The following is a 24,213-nucleotide window of genomic DNA, read 5'->3' on the forward strand; positions in this document are numbered from 1 at the left end:
ATAATGGTCTTTTCGACAAATGGTGTTAGAAAAAGTGGATAGTCACATGCAAAAAATGACCCTTACCTTTTACCATATACAAAAATTAACCAAAGTGAATCAAAGTCCTAAACAGAAGAGCTGAAAGTATAAACCTCTTAGAAGAAAACATAGGGGGAAACCTTCATGTCATTGGATTTGGCAATGATTTCTTGGAACATGACGGGTAACAAAAGAAACAACAAATACATTGGACTTTATCAAAATGTTAAACTTTTGTGCATCAAAGGGTACTATCAAGAGAGTAAAAAGGCAACCCATGGAATAGGAGTAACTATTTGCAGATCATATATCTAATTAGGAATTAATATCTAGAATAGATAAGGAACTCCTACAACTCAACAACAAAACAACCCACTATTGAAAAATGGGCAAAGGACTTGGATAGACATTTCTCTGGAGAAGATATACAAATGGCCAATAAGCATATGAGAAGATGCTCAATATCATTAGTCATTAGAGAAATGCCGATCAAAACCACAACGAGATACCACTTCCCAGCCGTTAGGATGGCTGTTATCAAAAAAGGCTGGCCCCGTGGCTGAGTGGTTAAGTTTGCACGCTTTGCTTCAGCAGCCCAGGGTTTTGCTGGTTCAGATCCTAGGTACGGACTCAGCACCACTCATCAAGCCATGCTGAGGCAGTGTCCCACATGGCAGAGTCAGAAGGACCTACAACTAGAATATACAACTATGTACTGGGGGCTTTGGGAAGAAGAAGAAAAAAAAAAAAGAAAGAAAACCAAAACCAAACGGAAAATAACAAGTGTTGGTGAAGATGTGGAGAAATTTTGGAACCTTTATGCACTGCTGGTAGGAATGGAATATGGTGCAGCCACCATGGCAAACAGTATGGGTGGTTCCTCAAAAACGTAAAAACAGAATTATCATATGATCCAGCAATTCCATTTCTGGGTATATAGCAAAAGAATTGAAAGTAAGGACTCAAACAGATATTATACCCCATGTTCATAGCAGCATTATTCACAATAGCCCAAAGGTGGAAATACAACCCAAGTGTCTGTCAATGGATGGAAAGGAAAAACAAAATGTGGTATATACATACAATGGGATATTATATTATCCAGCCTTAAAAAGGAAGGAAATTCTGACACATGCTATAATATGAATGAATCTTGAAAAAAGTTATGCTAAGTGAAATAAGACAGTCATGACAGAATACATGCTGTATAATTCCACCTATACGCAGTACCTAGAGTAGTCAAATTCATAGAGGTGGGAACTGAAATGGTGATTGCCAGGGGTCGAGGGAGGGGGGAGCTATGTTTAATGGGGACAGAATTTCAGTTTTGGAAGATGAAAAATGTTCTGGAGGTGGATAGCGGTGATGGTGGCACAACAATGTGAACATATTTAATGCTACTGAATTGTACACTTAAAAATGGTTAAAATGGTAAATTTTGTTATGTATATTTTACCACGATTTTTTGAAAACTTGACAAAATGATAATGGTTAGTAATTTTCCAGAACTGACGAAAGACACAAATGTTCAACTTAAGCAATCACAATGAATCCCTGGTAAGAAAAAGAACCAGATTTCTAGACACACTGGAGTAAAACCACAGATTCACAAGAGAAAACGTTAAAACAAGTCAAAGCAAAAGGTATCATCCACAGAGAAATGATATTTCGACTGACTACAGATTTCTCAGCACCACAATGGAAGCCAGAATAGAGAAGTATAATGTCTACAAAAGACTGAGATGAAAAATTGTTGTCGCTAGCGCATGGGGTTGATTCCCACTCCTGGTGACCCTGTGTACAGCGGAGTAGGACCCTGTCCAGTCTTTCTGCGCTATCCTCTCTCCTTCCGGTGCTGTATCAGACAATGCTCCACTGCTATTCACAGGGTTTTCACAGCCAGTTTTTTTGGAAGTGAGTGGCAGGTCCTTCTTAGTCTTTCTTAGTCTGGAAGCTCCGCTGAAACCTGTCCACCATGGGTGACCCTGTTGGTATTTGAAATAGCAGTGGCATAGCTTTCAGCAACACATGGCTGCCACAGTATGACAACTGACAGACAGCTGGTGTGGTTCCCGGACCAGGAAATGAAGCCGGGCAGCGGTGGAGAGAGCAGTGAATCTTAACCACTGGACAGCAAGGGCTGGCTCAGATGAAAAGTAATTCTACCTAAAAATGTATATCTTATTTTTTTTCCCAAGGATTGGCACCTGGACTAACATCTGCTGCCAATCTTTTTAGTTGTTGTTGTTGTTGTTCTCCTCAAAGCCCCCCAGCACATTAGTTGTATATTCTCGTTGTAGGTCCTTCTGGCTGTGTTATGTGGGACGCCGCCTCAGCATGGCCTGATGAGTGGTGCCATGTCCGCACCCAGGATCCAAACCAGTGAAACCCTGGGCCACCAAAGCAGAGGGCACAGACTTAACCACTCAGTCACAGGGCCAGCCCCTGTATATCTTATTTTTAAAAATCTTACACACATAAGGGGAAAATATACCTCATGTCATTTTGTACATAACTGTTAAAATAGCACATTCAGTGTTTCACTATAGTTGGTTATGTGTCTGTCTCCTGCTGAAAAACATGAGGTCAAGAACTGTGGCTTGGGGCCAGCCCAGTGGCTTAGTGGTTAACTTCTCACATTCCACTTTGGTGGCCCAGGGTTTGCGGGTTCAGATCCCAGGCGCAGACCCCCACACCACTTGTCAAGCCCTGCTGTGACGGTGTCCCACATACCAAAAAAATAGAGGAAGATTGACACAGATGTTAATTCAGGGACAATCTTCCTCAAGGGAAAAAGAAAACAAAACTATGCCTTATCTTTGATCCCTAAAACCTACCACAGAGCTCAGTAGTTTCAAAACTGCTGATTGTATGGATAAATTAAACAAATAACCAAATAAATAAAACATAAGGCTAATCATTTTTGGTGATGTACGATAACACATCTATAACTGTACCCATCAAATTTTCTGAACAAAAATCAAGATACATGGTCTAAAAATGGGGCAGATGATTTGAAATTGGAAAATACTCTCAAAAATATGATGGCTCATACCTATATCCCACAACCATCCCATCAACGTCTCAGGACTAATTTCCAATATCCCCTTCCTCTACCCGAACCCACTGCCATTCAAGGGAGATTTATCAGTTGTCAACCGAAGAAAATGAATTCCTTTTTTATTACTGTTGAAGTCTGTGCCTGGGTCAGGAAGCCATAACTCTTTCACTTGCTATTGATAAACTGGGAAATTAAAGCCAAAACTGGCCTTGAATTACTCTTTGCTTTCTTTGCTTTACTTCCAATTCTCAATCAAGTATTTTGGGAAAATCCAATACTAGCATGTGCCTAGTGGTGTGCTGGCAGCGATTGTTCCAAAGGGACAATTGATTAGGCTCTCACTGTGTACTAGGTACCGGGTTAAGAACTTTAGATGCATTATCTCTTTTAATTCTCACAACAACACTTTATAAACGATATCATTGTGATGTCAATATTGTGAATGAGAAGACTAATACTTAAAGAGATTAAGTAACCTACCCAAAGTCCTACACAGCAAGTAAGTAGCAAAGCTAGGATTTAAACCCAGGACCAAATGACTTTGAAATCTGTGCTCTTAACAACAAGCAGCTTACAGTCTATCTGGGGAGAGAAGAAATTCGCATATGAAATCACTGGAAAACAGTATTCGTTGAAATGCCAAATGTAGCTTCTTAAATCACAAATTATGATGGTTCTCCAAGGCCAGATTGAGTCGTTTTTCTGAATCCTTGGGGACCTTCAAGAAGAAAGAGCCTGAGTTTTATGACAAAATAAAAGTTTACAAGAGCCCTGAGTTGTATACAACCAATAAATTCAATGATTGAATGTGTAGGGTGGGCAGACAGGAGAACTCACGGCAAAACGACCACAGCTCTAGTAACTTGTATCACAAATACCGTACAGTTTACAGAGCACTCTCATATATATCTTGTCATGTCATCTTCACAACAACCCTGTGAAATACAAATTATCACTATTTTACAAGTAAGAACAAACTGATGACCAAGTGGTTTGCCCCTGTCACAGAGTCACATTCCAAAGCGGTCAGTAAGCGGACTCAGACCTAGATCTTTGCCTCCAGCTCTTACACCCCCTGTGAGGCCTCACAGCCCCTCAGACCTGGGGCAGCCCAGCATCCAGTCTGACTGCTTTTCTCAGGAGCTTTCCTACCTGCCCCTTTCTGTTTCACGTGTCCTGCTGGAGTCCCTTCCATCAGTCCAACTGGCAGTCTCCTTTACCAACTGCCATGGAAGCTTCCAGCAGCCACATTCCACGCATCCAACCCTTCTGCCTTTAGAGAATCAAGGGTTCCCTCGTTCTGGCGGCATGAAGCCTCGATCTCTTAACACTCATGATTATACTTCTTCTGCAGCAACTTTTGTGCTATAAATCAAGGAAAAGCTGATCATTGGGTAACTTTCCAGTGAACATTTTGAAATTTGAAGTGGGAGAAATGTTGAAATTTCTGGAACTCTGCTTCTGAGTGCCTTATTATCTTTTTCCTTTCCCTAAGTTCCCCTATGATAGCTAGGCTAAACTTCTTGCACTCAATTTTTTTTTTTTTTTTTTTTTTTTTGCTGAGGAAGATTAGCCCTGAGCTAACATCTGTGCCAATCTTCCTCTATTTTGTATGTGGGTCACTGCCGCAGCATGCCTGATAAGTGGTGTAGGTCTGCGCCCAGGATCCAAACCTGGGCTGCCGAAGCAGAGCAAGCCAAACTTAACCACTAGACCATGGGGCTGGCCCCTCAACAAATACTTATTGAGCTCTGATTAGGTGCCAGAGACTCTTCTAGTTTCTGGAAATACAGCACTGAACAACACAAGAAAGTACCTACTCTCATGAAACTTGTATTCTAGTAGGGAGAGTCAGATTCATGAAGTAAATAGCATGCCAGGTAGTGATGGGCACCGTGATGAAAAATAAAGTTAAGGGGTTCGAAAATGACTGGCAGATTGAGGCCTATTTTCAAAAAGCGGGCCAGGGAAGGCACTTTAGTGAGATAACTAAATGCAATGAGGAAGCAAGCAAAGCCGACTGGCTCTCCAGGGGAAAGGCTTTCCAGGCACAGGGAACATAGTGCTGAGGGCCTGAGGTTAGCACATACGTAGGGCATTCAAGGAATGGCAAGGAGCCAGGGTGGCTGCCCCAGAGAGAGCAAGGGGAGGGTGGCAGGAGAGGAGGTGCTAGAACAAGTCAGGGATCCGATTTTACTGTGCTTTGAAAGGCCGGGAGAAAATCCTCACTGTTCAGGCATTCAATCTCATTCGAACAAACCAGCGGAGCAGCTATTTTAGGCCAGGATTGCTGGGTGCTGAAAATACAAAGAGGAATAAGAGAAAGTCCTAACTGCCAAGAAGCTTAGAGTCTAATGAAAAGCAGAGACAAGTAAGTAGGCAATTACATCACAGCGCAATAAGTACTGTGATCGCGATGAGCACAAAATACTGTAGTAACCTCTGGGAGGGCACCCCAGGCAGACTGGGGATGTCAGAGAAAGTGACACGGAAACCTTTGCTGTCCAATAGCCACAATAACCCCACTAGTCACATGGGGTTATTGAGCACTTGAAATGTGACTAGTATGACTGAGGAAATGAATGTTTAATTTTATTTAATTTTAATGAATTTAAAGTTAAAAACTGAGGCAGTGTGAAATGTTTTTCCATTAAACACAACTTCATTGTTTTAGCAGGACTGCATTCCACTTTTGCTGTTGTATCACGTAAGATATTATTGTCATGCGATAGTGCTCACGTACTTTTTACTTTTTAACATGTGGCTACCAGAAAATTTATAATTAAATAAATGTGTGGCTCATGTAATATTTCTATAGGAGAGCACTAACCTAAACTGAAAGTGAAAGAGAGTCCGGGCAAAGTCGAAGGAGAAGCTTCTAGACAGAGGGGGCTACGTGTGCCAAAGCCCAGATGGTAGAGAGAGCTGGGCACCTTCGAGGAATGACCAGTAACTCAATACGACGAGCCCTGAAATGCCAGTGAGGAGTTGGGGAGACAGGAAGGAAAGGCAGTCAGCAGCCAGGTCCTGAGGACTTTGCACGTAGTACCACAGAATCTGAGCTTTATCTGGAGTGTAATGGGGAGCTAGCAAGGGAGGCAAGCATGGAAGCTGCGTGATCAGCTTGGAATTGTAGCAAAGGTCACTCTGGCTGTCGTGTGAAGGATGGATTGAAAGCAGCAAGAACAGAAGGAGGAAGACCAGTTGGTGCTGGTTGCAATAATTAGGCAGGAGACCAAGGCAGCGATGGTAGAGGCGAAGAGAGAAGTGGGCTACTGCGAGACATTAATGAGAGGTCGGGTTGGCTAGACTTTCGATTGAGCAGGTGTGAGGAGCAAATGACCACTGGCCCCCAAAGCTGAGTGTCCAGCAAGTGACTGAGGCCCTAAAGGCACATAGGGTGCAAAGGCTGACCCACGGGACTGTGCTGCGCCTCTCTGTGATGACCATAACAGTTGGAGGGAAGAAAACTGTCCTAGAATCACACTTGGGGCATCTTATTTTTTTTTTTAATTAATACGATTTTTGAAAGTCAGTTTATTCCATGCTGCTAGGCACACAGCTCCAGTATTTCCATTTCCTTTGATCAAAATATGGCTGAGTGACTAGATTATATCTCTCAAAAAGTGTCAGGGAAAGAGAAATGTATTTGAGGTGCTTCCAGTGGCAAACAGAGGGGAAGCAGTGTTAAATACAGCAGAGAGCCACACCCCATCTCAGTAGCCCAGGGGCATGCCTAGGTTTTATGGAGCCCAAATTATAGCTTTTTTGGTCGTGGGGCTGGGAGTGGCGGGAGGGGGATCTCTTTAAGGAAACGAATATTAAATTGTGACTTCAAAATTGCTGGGTATGTCCACATGCAAATAAGGGGCCCTGATGCTTAAGCTTCATTAGCTTCATGGTTTATCTGACTCAGTCTCAACAGCTTTAGGAGGCCATTTTTTTCATCCATCTAATGGGTTATGGGCACTGAGCAGGGTGCTGGGCATATAAACACGAATGAGAGGAGATGTAAGCCTTGTTGGCAAGAAATCCACCACTTATTGGAGGAGATAGATAAACAGGTCATCACAGAACTACATCAGGAATGCAAGGGTAAGAGCTCCGTCCATAGGGTATTGTGGGTGCAGAGAAGAGGGGCACCCAACTCACCCGAGGGAGGGGTGCTTTGGGTGTCCTGCTGAGGGATGTGGGTACTATTTTGTGTCCTGTGAAACTGCAATATTTGTCAACTAAAAATAGAAGGGCCTTGAATGGCAAACCCAGTTCTTGCTAAAATCTCATCACTGCCAGGATGAGTGGCTTACCAATAACTTGAGATCCTCCACCAAGTAAAATGACAGCCCCACTGTGGGCTGAACTGTGTCATCTCAAAACTCGTGTGTTGAAGCCCTACCTCCCCATCCTGACTGTGTCTGGAGAAAGGGCCTTTAAGGAGCTAATTAAGGTTAAGTGAGGTCAAAAGGGTGGGGCCCTGATCCCAGAGGACTGGTATCCTTATAAGACAGATAGATAGATCCTTATAGATAGATCTCTCTCTCTCTTTCCCTCCCTCTGTCTCCGGCAAGCCCGGAAGAGAGGCCTCACCAGAAACCAAAATCAGTTTCTGTTGGTTAATCCAGTCTGCAGTCCTTTGTTATGGCAGCCTGAGCAGACCGACCTCTAGAGCAAGTTCTCACTAAGCCTGGCCTCTGGGCAGAAGAGCCAGGAGCAGTGGGGCCTTGCTATGCCTCCCTCCATATTTCCAGGGGAAATGCAAGAACTGTGGTTGGTGACCCCTCACTGTCTTGGGCCCTATTCCTTCCTCCTGAAACCTTAGCCCCTCTAGGCTGCTCTTCCTCAGTCGTCCCCCAAGGGTCACGTTCACAGCTAGCAAAAGATTCTCTCCTCACAGATTAAGGAAGCAGCCTAGTATTGCTGAACAAGTGCTGGTAATGCTTAGAAATAGCCCAGCTTGGCCACTGTCCTCCATACAAGGCCCCAGGACAATCAAGCCCTGTCTCTGAACTGTGAAAGGAGGGGACTGGGCGAAATTATCCCTCAGCTCCCTTCTACCTCAGTGATTCCAGGATCCTAAGCTATTGTCTCTAAGGGTTCATGTTCAAGGGCCTCTGAGGCCTGATATGTCTCCAGATCCCACACGAGGGAATCATTCTCTAAGACTGGGAGGTACTTCTGGCCAGGAGGCCATCCCAGCCGTCTTCAAACCACCCTTGGGTGCATAGGTGACTGCTCCACCTACTCAGAAGTCTCAGAGTCCCCTGCTTTTTAGCACTTTTGAAGCCACAAATGTTTTTCTGGGAGATGGGAATTCAGAGGTCTCCCTGGAAGTTTCTGATTAACAAGAAATATCAAAAAGTCTTTTCCCAGTTAGAGAAGGAGGCTCGGTGGTGTTCTTTTTTGGAAAAAAATTAAAACAAAGCATAAAATGTCAGGAGGAAACTGCTGAGTGGCATGGGGAAGTTTCTTAATTTCCCAGAGGGCATGCAAACGTTTGCCAACCTAACCTTCATTTTGGCATGGGGCCTCAAGTGCTCTGCGAGCAAACAATGGCTATCACCCAGCTCTCGCGGCCGTGCCAGCACTGCAGCTGGTCAGAGTGGCAGACCCTCCTGAAAGCAGGCTCCGAAACCAAGGGCCTCTGAGGCCATGTGGAGGTAGGAGCCATCTCGTGCCTCTTGCTCTTCTCTGACAGCCCTACAGTCTGTGCACCTTAGAGTATACATAAATTGAAACTATATTGAAGTTGAGAGAGACTTCAAGGTCAAATCAAGGTCTAAGGAGATGTAGCAGTTCACTTGTTGAGCACTTACCAAAATGGCTGTGAATTGTGCGATTTTTTCATGTGCAATTGGATTGTAAACCCTGATAACCATCTATTATTTTTGTCTCTCCTACTCAGTGCTTCATATGTTCATTGCTGAGTGATGTTTTCTGACACCAAATGTGTGAGAGTTTTGCACACCAATGTTCTAATTCTCCTGCACCAACTGGGTGTCCAACAATTCAATTCAGTGCTGATGCTAAGTTAGCGTGAGACCCCACAGGTTGAGGGTACAGTCCCACAAGTCTGCCTTCACTACAGACGTCAGCCTAGGCTACCCACACTTGTGCTTGGCTAACTACAAATTTGAGGGTTCCCACAATCGCCCCCTCTCAGGATTCATAATTGCCTAGCACGACTCACAGAATTCAAGAAAGCACTCTGCTTACATTTACCAGTTTATTATGAAGGATACAACTCAGGAAGCTGTCACCTGGAAGAGCCGCATAAGGGAAGGTATGCAGTGCCGGGGACGGGGGTGTGTGGAGCTCCCATGTCGTCTCCGAGTACACCACCCTCCCAGCACAGCAGAGTGTTCACCAATCTCGAAGCCCCCTGGGTTCCACTGTTCAAGAGTTTTTATAACCCATCTCTAGCTCCCTCTCCTCCCTGGAGGTCAGCAAGTAGGGCTGAACGTTTGGTCTTTCTTGTGACCAACCTCCTTCCTAAAGCCATCTAGGGGTCCCACGATGAGTCATCTCATTAGCAAAAACTCAGGTGTGGTCCCAAGGAGCTCTCTATGAATAGCAAAAGACACTCCTATCGCTCAGGAATTCCAAGAGTTTTAGGAACTCTGCCAGGAACCTGAGACAAAGACTAAATATATTTTTGATGATCCCACAGTTGCACACAGTAGGTTCCTAAACATGTGTCAGTTAATTCCTTGACTAACTTGGAATGCAGGAAGCATAATTAGGGACTAAATATATCTAAGGAATCCCCTTTCCTCGAAATCAGAAAGATTACGGGAGACCCTTGATTTTGTGACAGGCCATTCTGCCAGGAGAACGTATGGTCCCAATTCCATAGACAACCTTGGCTTTGGTGAGAAAATCGATAAAATGCATACATTTTGGCTATTTTTTTGTTAAAAAGCTAAATTGCTTATTTAGGAGTTTCCATAGATTTAACTAATTATGAGGCTCCCTGACTACTCCTTATTCCCTCACCCCTTCATCGAAGCCTCGAGGGCTAACAGAATGACAAAAGGCAGAGCTGGAGGACAGTGCGCCTGGCACCTCTCCAGCTGAGGAGCCTGCCATTTCCATATGCGGGAGCTTGCCAGAAGCCTCATCTAAGCGAGTCCCAAAGAGACAGTGGGCAGCAGAAGATGCATCAGCACCAGGGAAGTCCCCGAGCAGGTCTGCAGGGCTGTGCTGCAGTTATCAATTATGCAACAGGATTTGGCTGCCTTTCAGAAGCTCCTTTCAGCATATTCCAAGGGCTCTGGCGTTGGAGTAGGCACTCTCTGTTCTCCCAACATGGCCGACCCACAGAGGACTTCCTGGGCCATCCTGGCTCCTGGCTGGTAGAGCTCTCACATGTTGTTAACTGAAAGTGAGATTACTCTCCAAGGAAGGACAGTTGGATATTTGGGACTCAGGAATTCCTGCGTCCTGCGCTGAGGAGGCTTGAGAGATTATCTTGTTCATTCATAGCATCATGCTTATGTGGAGAACAGCTGAGGCTTGAGATGTTCCATTTATCTCCTGATTCAGTTCCCGTCTGTGGAGACAATAGGCTGACCTGACCTGGACCGTTTCCACAGCAGCAGTAGAGAGAGGCCTGGGTAAAGCTGAAGCCTCACTGCCCCATCAATCCATCTTGATTCTGAAGCTGGGCTCTGTTTGTATGACGTCTGCTCCTTCCTCATCCTCTGTCTCAGCAAGGCACAAGGCAGGAAATAAGAGGGGGACCAACTGTGATGGTCTGCCTGGCGCTGAGGAGGTTCCTGAGTGCTAAAACCAGGAAAGCCCAAGTCCCAGGGAAATCGGGGTGAGTTGGTCACCCTAGGAAATGGCCAGGACTGACCTGAAGACACTATAGTCCCACCTAGGTGTCTGTGAGGCTGGATGGCTTCAGAGCCTGGTTTTGTTTGGAAAGTCATTATACTGTTCTCTTGAATTTGGCAATAAATAATGGTGTGAGGCTAGACAAAAATGAATATCTGTAACAGTAGAGAGGGTAAGCATATAGATTCAAGAATAAAAAATAATCCACAAAAATGGAAGTTTTACGAAAGCAGGAAGCATGATTTCTGTATCCCTATCACACACTGCAATGCAAAGCACACAGCAGATATCCAAGAAGTGTTTGCTAAATAAATGAGTAAGCAAACTCACGAGGAAACAAAAAATTCCAGCTCTGGCTCCGTCATTACTAGCTGTGCGACGTTAATCAAGTTGATGAACTTTTTAAAACCTGTGTTTCTTCATCCATAAAATGGGATGATAATAATTAGCCACTTTATGGATGTTATAAGCTGAATTGCATCCCTCCAAAATTTAGATGTGAAGTCCTAATCCTCAGAACCTCAGAATGTGACACATTTGGAGATAAGGTCTTTAAAGACGTAATTGAGTTAAAATGAAGCCATTAGGAGGCCCCTAATCCAATCTGTTTTAGAAGAAGAAGTTTGGACACAGGGAGAGAGACACCAGACACACGCACACACAGAGGAAAGACCACGTGAAGACACAGCAAGAAGAGAGGAGAGAGCTCTGCAGGCCAAGGAGAGAGGTCTCAGAAGAAACCAGACCTGCTGACCCCTTGATCTTGGACTTTTAGCCTCCAGAACTGTGGGAAAATAAATTTCTGTTGTTTAAGCCGCCAGGTCTGTGGTACTTTGTCATGGCAGCATGAACAAACTAATACAATATTTTTTTTTTTTTAAAGATTTTATTTTTTCCTTTTTCTCCCCAAAGCCCCCCATACATAGTTGTATATTCTTCATTGTGGGTCCTTCTAGTTGTGGCATGTGGGACGCTGCCTCAGCGTGGTTTGATGAGCAGTGCCATGTCCACACCCAGGATTCGAACCAACGAAACACTGGGCCGCCTGCAGCGGAGCGCGCGAACTTAACCACTCGGCCACGGGGCCAGCCCCCAAACTAATACAATATTGATTAAAAGAAATAACACGTGTAGATCACCCAGCACATGAATGCTCAGTAAATATTTCTTGTCCTTATTAGTATTTACTACCAATAAAGCTATCTGTGAAGGGCACTGAAAAAATACATAGTATGTACAAAAGCATACAAAAAGGATCAGTAGAATTATTGCCTACACTGGAGGATCTTGGGAGACAGAGAAAAGTGAGCCTGCCCTGCATACGGACCACCACACTGGCATCACAGAAGGGTCTGTGTGTCTGCAAACAATACTTCAGCCCAGAGCTTTGCAAACTTTAAGAAGCATATAAATCACCTGAGCATCTTCTTAAAATGCAGATTCTGATTCCATGGGTCTGGGGTGGAGCCTGCAAATCTGCACTTCTAACGAGCTCCAGAGTTGGTTCTCACGCTGCCGGTCAGAGGACCACACCAGGCAACACTGAAGAAATAGGTTGCTTAGTCCCAAGGGGAACTATAACTATTCTGATACACACGATACAAAACAAATTACATCAAGTGGCTAGAAAATACTTGCTAAACTGCATCCTGTATCTACATATAATGATTAGGGTCGGCAGTATGGGTTAAGTATGTATATAATCTCAGGTCACAGAGTTAAGGTGCTCAGGCAGGTGAAGCTACTTGGAGAATTCCTGGAGGAAGGAAAGAAGGCATTTGATTCAGCATCGGGAAATGAAGAACGATTTCTCTGTGGGAGAACCTCTCTGGGCCAAAGCAACTTTAAACAGTCGAGGTGGTATTCAGTTCTTTATTTCCCTATCCAAATAAGGACAGGAGTGGCATTTTGCTGCTCATTTGAAGGGGTGAGGGGAGGAAGGCGTGGGTGTGTTTACGGCACTGTTTGCTACCAGCTAGCTAATGTTTGGTCTCCTTATCTTAGGAGAGGGTAATGGCTGGTGCCAGCATGGAGGCCGCCTGATCTCAATCTGACTCTAAAGTTATTAACAGAGCTACCAGGAGGCAGGCCTCCGTGTGGGCCCGCAGCCAGAGCTTCAGGAAGAGGGCCTAAGGAAGAAGAACAGACTTGGCCTCTGGTTACTAGGTAACCTAAGAGGAACATCTTTTAATAGAGCCCCAAATCTGCATCATCAGGGCCTCCTGCTCTCACTGTGTTCCAGGAAGTACTCCCTTCCAGGTACCTGAGCACACACAGGTCAGATTTTCCTCGTCTCTGAGACCCAGGAAGTTCCCTAGGGCGAGCAGATGTGGATCCAGCAACTAAGGGAGGTTTCTGTTTTTAGTGTTTTTCTACAGTTGGAGGTGAGAGGATGGATTGAGAAGGAGTAGCAGAGATCTCAGCCCCTGAAAACTTGGATTAATCAACTGACATCTGGGTATTCTTTTGCAGGAATCCAAGTTTCTTGTAAGGTAAGTGGTCAAGGTGACCCCTGATGGTAATTTCTCTCTGAATAGATTTTTGAGGACTTCATTCAAACTGCAGGGTCAAAGACATTATTGTGTTTAGACCAGCAGCTTCAATTTTGGAAGCTTACTAGCTGCCTGATCAAGTCGCTTAACCTCATTAAAGTCTCAATTTTCCATATTTACAAAATAATAGCACTTATTTCCAAGTATATCATGGATTAAATGAGAGAGAAAGCATATAAAGTGTTTAGCCTTTATTCCAATTTCTTCTTTCTTCATTCCATTTAATCACATTCATCTCCATGATGGGATCTCAAGCCCCAGAAAGGCAGTAGGCACTCTGCTTACTTCCCTTCCTTGCTCCCATCCTAGAGTCTACCACAGTGCTTCTCAGTTAGATAAAACTTAAATGAGCATCTCCTACATGCCAAACAAAAGACATAGTCCTTGCCCTAAAGGAGTAACACAGTCTCTTAGAGGGAGACAGATGAGTCAACAAATAAATGTAATCAAGCATCCTAGATGCTCTAACAAAGATCTAAATGGGCAAAAAGCAACAAAGCAGAGCATGTTGACTTTTAGTTTGGAGACTAAGAGATAGAAAAGGGTTTAAGAGCTTCCAGGTTGGTGAACATGAGGAGATGTGGAGAGAGTGGCATATGGATGCTCTGCACCCTTTCCTTGTTCCTTGCCCTGTACATTTCTTCCATCTGGCTGTTAATAAACTAGCAATCTAGACTACTGGCTCTCTCTCCTTTACAAGCGCCTGATCAGCCCCAAAGTTTTTGCTGTGCACGTGGCTGGGCTCCAGAGGAAGCCATGGCCAGGCCGAGTGATCTGGAACAAACTAAGAATTTATGCTCACTGCACAAAGTACAACAACTATGATCATGGACCCATTACACTTTTTATCAGCAACCTGCACCAATCAAGAGAGAAAATCAAACTGGTCAGGACAAGCTTGTACACCAGTATCTGCTGCAGCCCTGTGGACGGGAGGGTCTGAAGTCCCATCTCCTCTCTTTAACAACAATAAAGGAAGGTATTGGAGTGTCCAACCCGCCACATCAGAACTCCTAGACTGACCGAGTATAAGTCAACAAGCATTAACGTGAACTACCATCAAAGGCAAGAAGGCACTGAACCACTATTGAAAATTAAGAAATGGAAACAATTCTGTCTAGCAGGTGAAGGGACTCCAGCACACAGGAAAAATAAAGCTGAGAAGGATGCATGCTAAAAAAGAAAAGAAACAGAAAAGGGTTCAGAGAGGATGTGTTTGAACTGAGTTTTGAGAACCGAGAATTAGCCAGATGTCCCAGAGTGTGTGTCTAAGTGTGGACTTGTGTGTGGGCACAGGATGGAAGGGGAGGGGTGGAAGGCATGGGTCAGTCCCCAAACAGAGGAACAATTCTAGCAGAAACAGGCAACAGCCTGGCCTCTTCAGGGATCTGGAAGAGGTTTTGTGTCGCCAGAGTGTGTAATGTGGGGGAGGAGGTAGAGCAAGAAATAAGGTTACACAACTAGATAAGGCCAAATCACAGAGGATCAAGCCATTCTTAGAGGTTTGGGCTTGACCATGAGGGCAATGAACAGCCAACAGAGAGGAGTGGCATGATCAGATGCGCAGGTAAGAGTATTTTAGCAAAACCTTTTTCTTTAGTTGCAAAAATGATTTCAATGGGAAAAAATTTAGAGAACACAAGAGAAAAATCACATAATAATCTCATTGCCCATACACAACTCATAATGTTCTGGAGTGTGTCTTCCAGAAGAAAATAACAGGGAAAGGGAGCTAACACTTATGGAGTACGTACTACGTGCCAGGTGCTTTACGGAGGTTATCCCATTTAACTTAACACTAAGGTTCGCTGTTCTATGTGGACTACAGCCAGTGGGCTGTGAAGAGGGTCTGGACAGGGAGGAACTGACTTAGCCTTGCGTGACTGGGTGACCTAAGATGAACATCTTTCCTAAAGCACCTAATATCTTATCACCAGACCCTAATGCTCACACTGTGCTCCACTGGGCAGAAGAGATGAGGCACAGGAAGGCGGGAGGAGAAGCAGCTTTGGGAAGAGGAGATGAGGACAGTAAGTTCTCTCTGAGATGTTTGTGAAACACCCAAGCAGATATATGGGTTTGGTACTCAAGAGGGAAATCTGGGCTGGAACTCAAGGTTTTGGAGTTGGTGCTTATATTCTACTAAAGCCTTGAGAAAAGGTGAATGTGTGCCAGGGAAAGAGAAGAGAGAAGACCAAGAACAGAGCTCTGGGAAATGACAGAATTTCAGACTCAGAGCAAAGGAGATGCCAGTAGGGTTTGTAAAAGAGGGTCAAAGAAGACCCAGGAAAGAAAGACACCCTGGAATTTATCAAGTGTCAAACGTCACAGAGGCCAAGCAGAGTAAGCAGTGGAAAGAAGATACAGGGTTTAGCCATTTATCAGTAAGAACTTTGCCAGAGCGCTTCCTGAAGGGGGTGAGGGGAGCCTGACGCAGCAGGTGGAAAAATGAATGAACAGGGACAAGAATGCAGCCTAACCTTTTGGAGAGCTTTGCTGTGAGGGAAGAGAGTTTTGTGTTTGATTGATTTTGCTTTGAAAGACTTGAGAAAATATCATATTTTTATGAAAGGTGCCAGTAAGGCTGAACATGGAGCCTAGAGAGAGGAATAACAAAGGGAGCACAGTGCTCAAGCAATTTTTCTCATCCAAGGTGCAGTCAGTGTCTGGAGATACTTCGGGTTGTCACATCTGAGTTGGGGGGTTTGTTAGCAGCATCTACTGCGTAGAGGTCAGGGATGCTACTCAACATCCCAAAATGCACAGGACAACCCCTGAAACAAAGAACTATCTGGCCCAACTGTCCAAAGTGTCAAAGTTGAGCAACCTTATTCTAAAGAAAGCAAAAACATATCGAGAACACAAGTGCTAGGATTAGCTGCCATCTGATGTCATTCAATACATATTTGTTTCATAAATAAGTGAATTAAAAATTCCCTCTGGAAACCCTATAGCTTAGGCATGGCATGAAGAATTTGAATGCTATGTAGATATTCAGTCTCAGAGATAAGACACAGGATCCTACTCTAAGTTTTGAATGAAATGATGCTGTCTAGAAAATTAAGGAGGGCTTGGAAGATGGGCCTGGCAGAAGGTAAACTGACATTTATTGAGTGTCTACTGTATGCCAAGTACTTAATATAGTACTGTGACTTAATATTCACTGCACTCCAGTGAGCAAGGTATTAGCTCCATTAACTGAGGAGGAAATAGCCTCACAGAAGTCAAGTCAACTTGTCCAAGCTCACCCATCAAGTAAAAAATGGAACCAAGATTTGAACCCAGTTATGCCTCACTCTAAAGTCCAAGTTCTCTCCACTATACTGTGCTGTCTTCATGCTATAATCAAGTCAAGTGACAGCTCAGCTGTGAAGGATGAGCAGGAATTTACCAATAAACAAGCAAGAAGAGAGAAATAGGGGCGTTCCAGGTGTTGTGGAGCATGTGTAAAGGCCCTGTGGTGTGAAACAGCCTAGCTAGTGAGGCTGTGTGACTGAAACAAATAGTACATGGCTAGGGCAGGGGGTGGGAGTGGAACCTGGTGCAAGCGGCAGATGAGTATTGTGTCTGCGATACACATAAGTCTTTTCTAGAAGTTAGCAATTCTTAATTTTAGCCTTTCCTAATGCTATTCAACCAACCAGAGCCTCGCAGTCCTTGGTTTTACATGGTTTTACGTGGTTTTCCTTTTGCCCAGTGCTAAATTTTCCATATTCCATGCACAGATGTATCTAAATATTGGTTTAGGGTTTAGGAAAGCAAAAGAGGACGTCTATGTAACCCACAACTCCCCTGACTGAGACACTCATTTTACAAGGCTAAAGGAGTTAGAGAGTAATTTGGGAATATTTAAACACCTGTTAGACAGCAGTGGGCACACAACTGCCCAGAACCTAAAACCAGGGCGGTCAGGGAGCAGCTTCAGCTTGCTAACTGCAGTGCCAGATAAATGTCATCCTCTGCTCAGGCTTTTTAATAGTTTCTTAAAAAATAAAAATAAAGTACTCAGTTGTACTTCCTAAGGCATTTCCTGTTTACAGGGTATGTGTTCTAACAGCTGTGTTAGAAAGCATGACCTAAGGGCTTTCAGATCAAACTGTCCTTTGAAGCTACTAGGTGCTAAGCTAAGGGATTTCTCCCACCCAGGCCAGAGCCTGGTCTCCTGGCCCCGATCCTGGATGTCCTGGGTTCCTGGCTCCTCTAACCATACAGTCTTGTAATGACTGCAAGAGGATGAACAGTGCATGGAGGCCTGGAGTCCACTCTGTCTTCACAGAATGTATCATTTAACTGGAAAGGCAGGAAAGAATGATTTTCACAAAGCATTTTACAGAAATTCCCATCTTTTCTGGTCACAGAGCAGAAGTTGCCAGGCACAGATCACCTCTGTTTCTTCTAACTCTCCCACGCTCACCCACCCCCAATGTCTTTCCCTGTTCTGGAAAAGTGTGAAAGGGCAGGATACATCCTAGGCTGCTGGACATAGGCCCAATTATTCTCTGGAACAAGGAGTCCACCCCTGATGGTGAAAGGTAAATGTATATGCTTACAAAAAAAAATCCCTCTTTTTAAATACAGTCGGTTTAAACACAATTTACCACTTTTAGGCCACTAATTCACTAATTCTCATTTCTGTATATTTGAAAATACACAGCCAGGGCTGGCCTGGTGGCCAAGTGGTTAAAGTTCCACGCCCTCCACTTCAGTGGCCCAGGTTCACGGATTTGGATCCCAGGTGTGGACCTACTCTACTCTTCAGCCATGCTGTGGAGGCATCCCACATACAAAATAGAAGAAGATTGGTGCAGATGTTAACTCAGGGCTAATCTTCCTCAAGCAAAAAAAAGAAGAGGATTGGCAATGGATGTTGGCTCAGGGTAAATCTTCCTCACAAAAATCAATAAATCAATAAATCAATAAAAAATAAAAATACCCAGCCAGCCTAAAGGAGTTGAATCTCATTTCACACAGAAAAAAAATTAATGCATAAAGATGTTCATCACAGCAGTATTTATAATAGCAAAAACCTGAAAACACCCTAAAGCCACAATCACAAGAGAACGGGTTAAAAAAAAGTATGACACCTTCACAGTGAGATATTATGCAACTATTAATAGTTATCCTTAAGAGTGTTAGTAACATAAGAAAATGCCTACATAACAATGTTGAGTAAGCAAAACAAGACACACAACGTATATACAACTGATATTTTAACTTTGAAAAGCATGCATAGAAAAAGGATCAGAAGGATACATAAGAAGATATACTATGGGTCAATTTTACTATCAGAAAACAGGAAACCTCTCCTATATTGGAAATGCTGAAAGAGAAAAGGAGCCTAAAAAGGAGAGAGGAGGAACAGCATCCCTCATAGTGTCTGGTACATCCTTCAGAGAAATTCACTTATAAATAGGAGGTAATTTATAACTGACTGGTGTGGCTGGTGATCAGAATGCCATTACTTAGTAAGAGTGGAAATAGTAGCAGCTATTATAACCAAAACAAACAAACAAAAAACAAATTTGAGTCTTATTCAGTTAAGATGCTCAACCTAGGAAGATGACCTCCAAACACTAGCAATAAAATTCTCACCACAAGAGTCTGCAGCTTTCCACTGCAAAACTAGAAAATTATCTTTCATCTTTATTTGCACACCCTCTACTATATTTTCTTACTAATATTAGGAGCTGTGTACAGTAAACAAAGAGATTGCTTCTAAGATGGTGTGGACCGGAAGGAATGGGGCTGGAAGAGATAACGCTCTGGTTACTCCACGGCTGTTTCATCAGTTGGACAGGATGGATACCACTGCGCTTCTTGGTTTAATCCTCCCTTTCAAGTTTGGACACCTGCTTTCCTTAACTATCCCAGCTCCAGGGAAGGACTAATAGTGAAGCAACTTAGTTTTTTAGGTATTGAAAAAAACTATATCAAATAATAGATTGCTATCGATATCTATTTTAAAACCGACTTATGTATCTTGAAAATTTCTTGGGAAAAATAAAAAGGGACATAGAGTGTCTGCTCTATGAAATATTTAAGCTATAATATTAACTATTTAATAACCAGCAAGGCCAGTCATTAAGGAGATTAAATAGATAAGATGGTGGGCATAAATCAGAAGCATATTGTCAAAGATTAGTAATTATTAAACCCGTTTATTGTCTTTCCAATAGGAAAAAAAGCAATCATAGAGTTTTTAATGGAGGTCTGGCCATTAAGCCATTGTGTAATTTTTATCTTTTCTTGCTCCTTTTGCCACAAGGCATGATAACACCCTCTTTAGTAAATACATTTCCTCTGCCTCTGAAAAGCTGTGGGGCGTAATCCTGGGCCAGACACCTACCTCTTGCGACTCACTTTCCTCATTTGGAAAGGAGGGTGTTGGTTCTTGTGATTCTGACATTCTCTGTTTCTCTGAAGGAAAATGTTTTGATAGTTCTAGGACATGAGTTATCATATATCATCATTCTAAGACACATTTAATTGTAAGACACACCATAATTTTATGTATTACTAAGAAAGAAAAAAATCCTGCCAACTAAACTATGACCCAATGCCTTAAGCATAACCGTGTGACCCAGGAATCACTCATACCAGCCTCTCACAGCTTTGAAATATGGGACAATTCTCCCTGCCTTCATTTGGCTTATGTTAGGCAGTTCTTTCGTGTATATATCAGTAACAAAACATAACCCAATTTAATTTGCTTGTGGATATTTTGTCTTTCACAGATCCCATAAAACACTTGGTTCTTGATTTTTGCAATAAGATATGGAATTGTGGTAATTTCTCCAGTGATAAATGCCTGCTTCTGGCATTCACTAATATGAGATTCATGTCCCACTATTTCCATGCCTTCTGCAAGTACAATTACTTTTCATTTCAATGCTAAATCACAGTGTAATTTTTTGTAATTTCAACAGCAACTAAGGTCAACATGTTATTACCAACAGTGTACTTAACTCAATTAAAGTAATGACAACATGAACAGCTATGACTAAGTCTGAGTCTAGGCAGACGATGACAACTACATCATGACTGCGGCCTGGCTGACATCAGTGTAAGATGCATCCCAATTGATTTCAGAGATCTTAAAAAAAATTGGAGGGGGAGCAGGTAATGTGCGTCTTAGAACTGATGAATTGAGATATGTCTTATTTACCTCCAGTGATGGCCTTCTGGCACACAGTGAACGTTCAATAAATATTTTTAGGTTATTGAAGGATTGGCATGAAAGGGTGGATGAACAAACAAGAACAAATGAGTAGCTAATTGGGAATGCTGAAAGGACACCTCACTGCCTTCTTTCAGATTGTTTCTTGTTTGGTGGCAAACTACCCTGCAGTCTTGAATCATCAGAGCTGGCTGGAATTATGTGTCTCCCAATCTTCACCTAGGACTTGGCATCAAGCTCACAGTCCTTCCCTGTTCTCCCTGCCCCCAGCTCTTATGCCTCTATCAAACTGTGAAACTCCCATGTCTGTACGGAAGACTCATGTCACATGATCTTATATTTCCTTGGCTCCTCAACCCCAGTGGCCTATCCTCTTATCCTCTCCAGCCACCTACTCCCAGCCTTCTTCCTCCTTGTCCTTGTATTTCAACCATTTTATAACATTCCACCCTTGATTATTGACTCCCTGCCTTCTGCACTTCTGCACCCAGGCAGCTACAAGCCATCACGCCAATTCCCTTGCTTCAGCTTCAGGGAGCTCTCAAGCTCCCGCTAATCTGCTCCATCTATCTTTTCTTCCCAATAGCTCTTCCACCCTTTCCATTTTTTCCTCAAACCCTCAACATCTTCACTCTCAGCAAATCATCTTACTTTCTGCTGCGTGAGAAAATTAAACCTATCAGCTTGGAACTCCCTGGGCTCCTTCCTCAGTACCTAAAAACTAAAAACTCTAATTCTCTCCTTCCCTCCTGATGCAGGGTAACTTTTTCTCCGGTTCAAGGCTAATCCCTCCACCTCGTCTCTGCTTCCCCCTCAGGAAACTCTCACGCTATTAATCATCCCCTCTCTCTCTGTTAGTCCAAACTTCCTCCTTACTTGATCTTTCCTGGTAGCACACAAATAGGTTCATCTCTACTCTCTTTAAAAACAACTTCCCCCTTCCACACTCCTCTCCTAGTTCTAGCCCTTTCTTTCTCCTTCAAAGCCAAGTTTTTAAAGTTCACCTATTATTGTTGTTTCCACTTTCACCTCCCATTCGCTTGAAAGTCTACTGCAACCCGGCGAACGTCCTCACCATGCCAATAAAGTTGTTCTCTAAGGTCACCAGTTACCTCCATGTGGCCTATTCATATCTCACCTTACCACTCTATGGAACTTAGTACTGTGGAATACTCCCTCCTTGACATTTCTTCCCCTTTGATTTTTGTGATATCATTTGTGATATCCTCCTTTTTCATATGTTTTTATGTTATTTTTTGATCAGACAGAAGGCGGCTCTGTCTTCAGCCTTTGGTCCCCCAGCCTACTTGTGAACTCTCTTTTGTGGTCTTCAATCAAACATACTGCTTCAGCTTCCATACATGACCCTCAGCCCCAGATCTGTACCAAATGTATCCAACTCAAACTTCTCTCCACATCGATGATAACAGGTCTGCATTAAACGCATCTTCCTCTGTAAACCTGCTTCTCTTCCTGCCTCAATGACCATCCACACAGTTGTTAAGCTGGAAACGTGGCCATCCCCTTGGACTCATCCCTCCCTCATCCACACACCTGATCAGTTATTTAGGCTTCTAGAGTCTGTCTCCCACCATCTCTTGAATTCATTTCCACCGTTTCTACTTTAGTGAGGCCTTTGACATCTGTCACTTGGATCATAGTTGTCTGCTCATTGCTGCTTCTTCAACCTACCTGCCACACTACTGCCAGAATAATCTGTCTAAAATGCAAATCAGATCATGTTATTTCCCCGCTTAAAATACTTCAATGGCTTCCCAATAGTTTTCAGGATAAAATTAAAACACCTTAACACACAAGGCTCTTCATGATATGCCCCTGCCTACATCTTTGGCCCTGTAGAACACTCTAACACTTTCTTTTCTCTGATCATACTTGACTATATGCACAGGATGTTTCACGCCCCTGAACTTCCTCTTGGGATGCTCTCCTACCCTCTCCTCTTTGGTCTAGCTAACTAAGGATGCTGCACATCCTTCTCAGACATCTCTGCCTCTAGGAAGCCTTCCTTAACTCCCTGATTAGGTGCTGCCCCTCTGTTTTACAAGAACATCCTCTGCATACCTCTCTTACCTCTATTGTCATTGCTGGTTTATTTATATGTCTTATTCTAGAATATATGCTCCATGAAAGCAAGGACCACGTATTACCTGGCTTAGGCTATCATAAATATTAGTAGAATGAAGTGAATGAACAAATGAATCACTGAGCTTTTAAGTCTAAAAATAAGGTCAAGTGAATAAAAAGTTGATTTATACTCCAGACAGAGGAAAATTGTGGATAAACTAAGTAATGATAATAGTGAAAGAAGCATGAAGAAAAGCACTTAAGTGAAGCAGATATCTGCATTTACTCATATCTTTCTCTAAATTGTATCATTTCCTTAAATAAGTCTGTTATTATTAATGTTTTGGTGTCTTACTGATAAAAATTGAATTAATTTTTAAGTGAAAAAACCTAATTCATTAAGAAAATATCTTAAGCGGCACTCCCAAGGAAATAAATTCAAGTAGAGCCTAATTACTTGGAACACAAATCCAGGCAGCACAGTACATCTTGCACAGTTTTGATTTTTCTCACCCAAAATTTTAACTTGGTATTTAAATTTCTCCAAGGTTTTATCCCAGACTGTCTTTCACCATTCTCCTGTACTCAATCGATATCCCAGTCAAACTGAACTTCTAAACGTTCCCTGAAAATGGTCCACATTTCCCAAATGCTTTATTTCCTCTACCTGGGCCTTCATTCTCTCCACCAGGAATCTCTTTGCTCCATTTCCAACTATTTAAATATTAAGTGCAACTTCATGCATGAACACTTCTCAGATCCCTTTTGGAGGGATTAATTTCTCCTCTTTCAGGACTCTCATATCATTTTGTACCTCTTATTATATTCAGTTTTATTTTTTTAACTTTTGTGTAGCAAAAATTAGGATAAATTATCATATTTGATTTTATATTGAAGTTTTGTTTAACATTTTTTCAACGTCTTAAAGACTGTATATAACTTTTAATGACATATTTCAAGCAAATATATTTTAAGTAAAGAGAATAATACAATACTCTATCCACACTGGTACATGATAGTTCTAAATCATGCATGTTAACCAGCATGTATTATTCCATTGTAAAAGTATTCCACAACCTACCTATCTACTCTCCTACTTCCAATTTGTTGCTATTTTGAAATAATAAACATACTTGGAGATGATCTCTTGTGAAAAAGCTTCTCTAGGATATCTTCCTATGAATTATATTCTTACGAATCTTCAGCTTTACTGGTTCTTGCCCTCAGCTCCCTGCAGTGCCAGGCGCTATTCTAGGCTCTGGAGATTATGCCTGTGAACAACAGGAAGTCCCTGCTCTCGTGGAACTTACATTCTACTGGGAGGAGGGAAACCATAGCAAGCTGTATGCATATAAGCTCCCACGTCCTCATCAACCCTCAGACATTTTGTCTTCATTTTACAAATCTGATAGGTGTAAAAGGATACCTGCTTGCTTTAATTTGCATATCTCTGATTAGTAACACACTTAACCATTTTTTCT

The 24,213-nt window shown here is 42.9% G+C and overlaps 1 long non-coding RNA gene across 2 annotated transcripts in view; it reads left to right on the forward strand.

The window, feature by feature from the left end:
- The first annotated feature begins 7,022 nt into the window (after positions 1 to 7,022).
- Positions 7,023 to 24,213, forward strand: part of LOC139040405 (uncharacterized) — a 35,110-nt gene continuing 17,919 nt past the window's right edge. Inside the window, exons 1-2 of one of the 2 annotated variants that reach the window (XR_011494902.1) lie at positions 7,023 to 7,177; positions 13,284 to 13,410. This is a non-coding gene — a long non-coding RNA (uncharacterized lncRNA). Of the gene's footprint in view, positions 7,178 to 12,909; positions 13,196 to 13,283; positions 13,411 to 24,213 lie in introns of those variants that run through there. The other variant, XR_011494903.1, reaches the window with a different exon arrangement.

The sequence above is a fragment of the Equus asinus genome, chromosome 16 (assembly GCF_041296235.1).
Source record: "Equus asinus isolate D_3611 breed Donkey chromosome 16, EquAss-T2T_v2, whole genome shotgun sequence".
Lineage (NCBI taxonomy): Eukaryota > Metazoa > Chordata > Mammalia > Perissodactyla > Equidae > Equus > Equus asinus.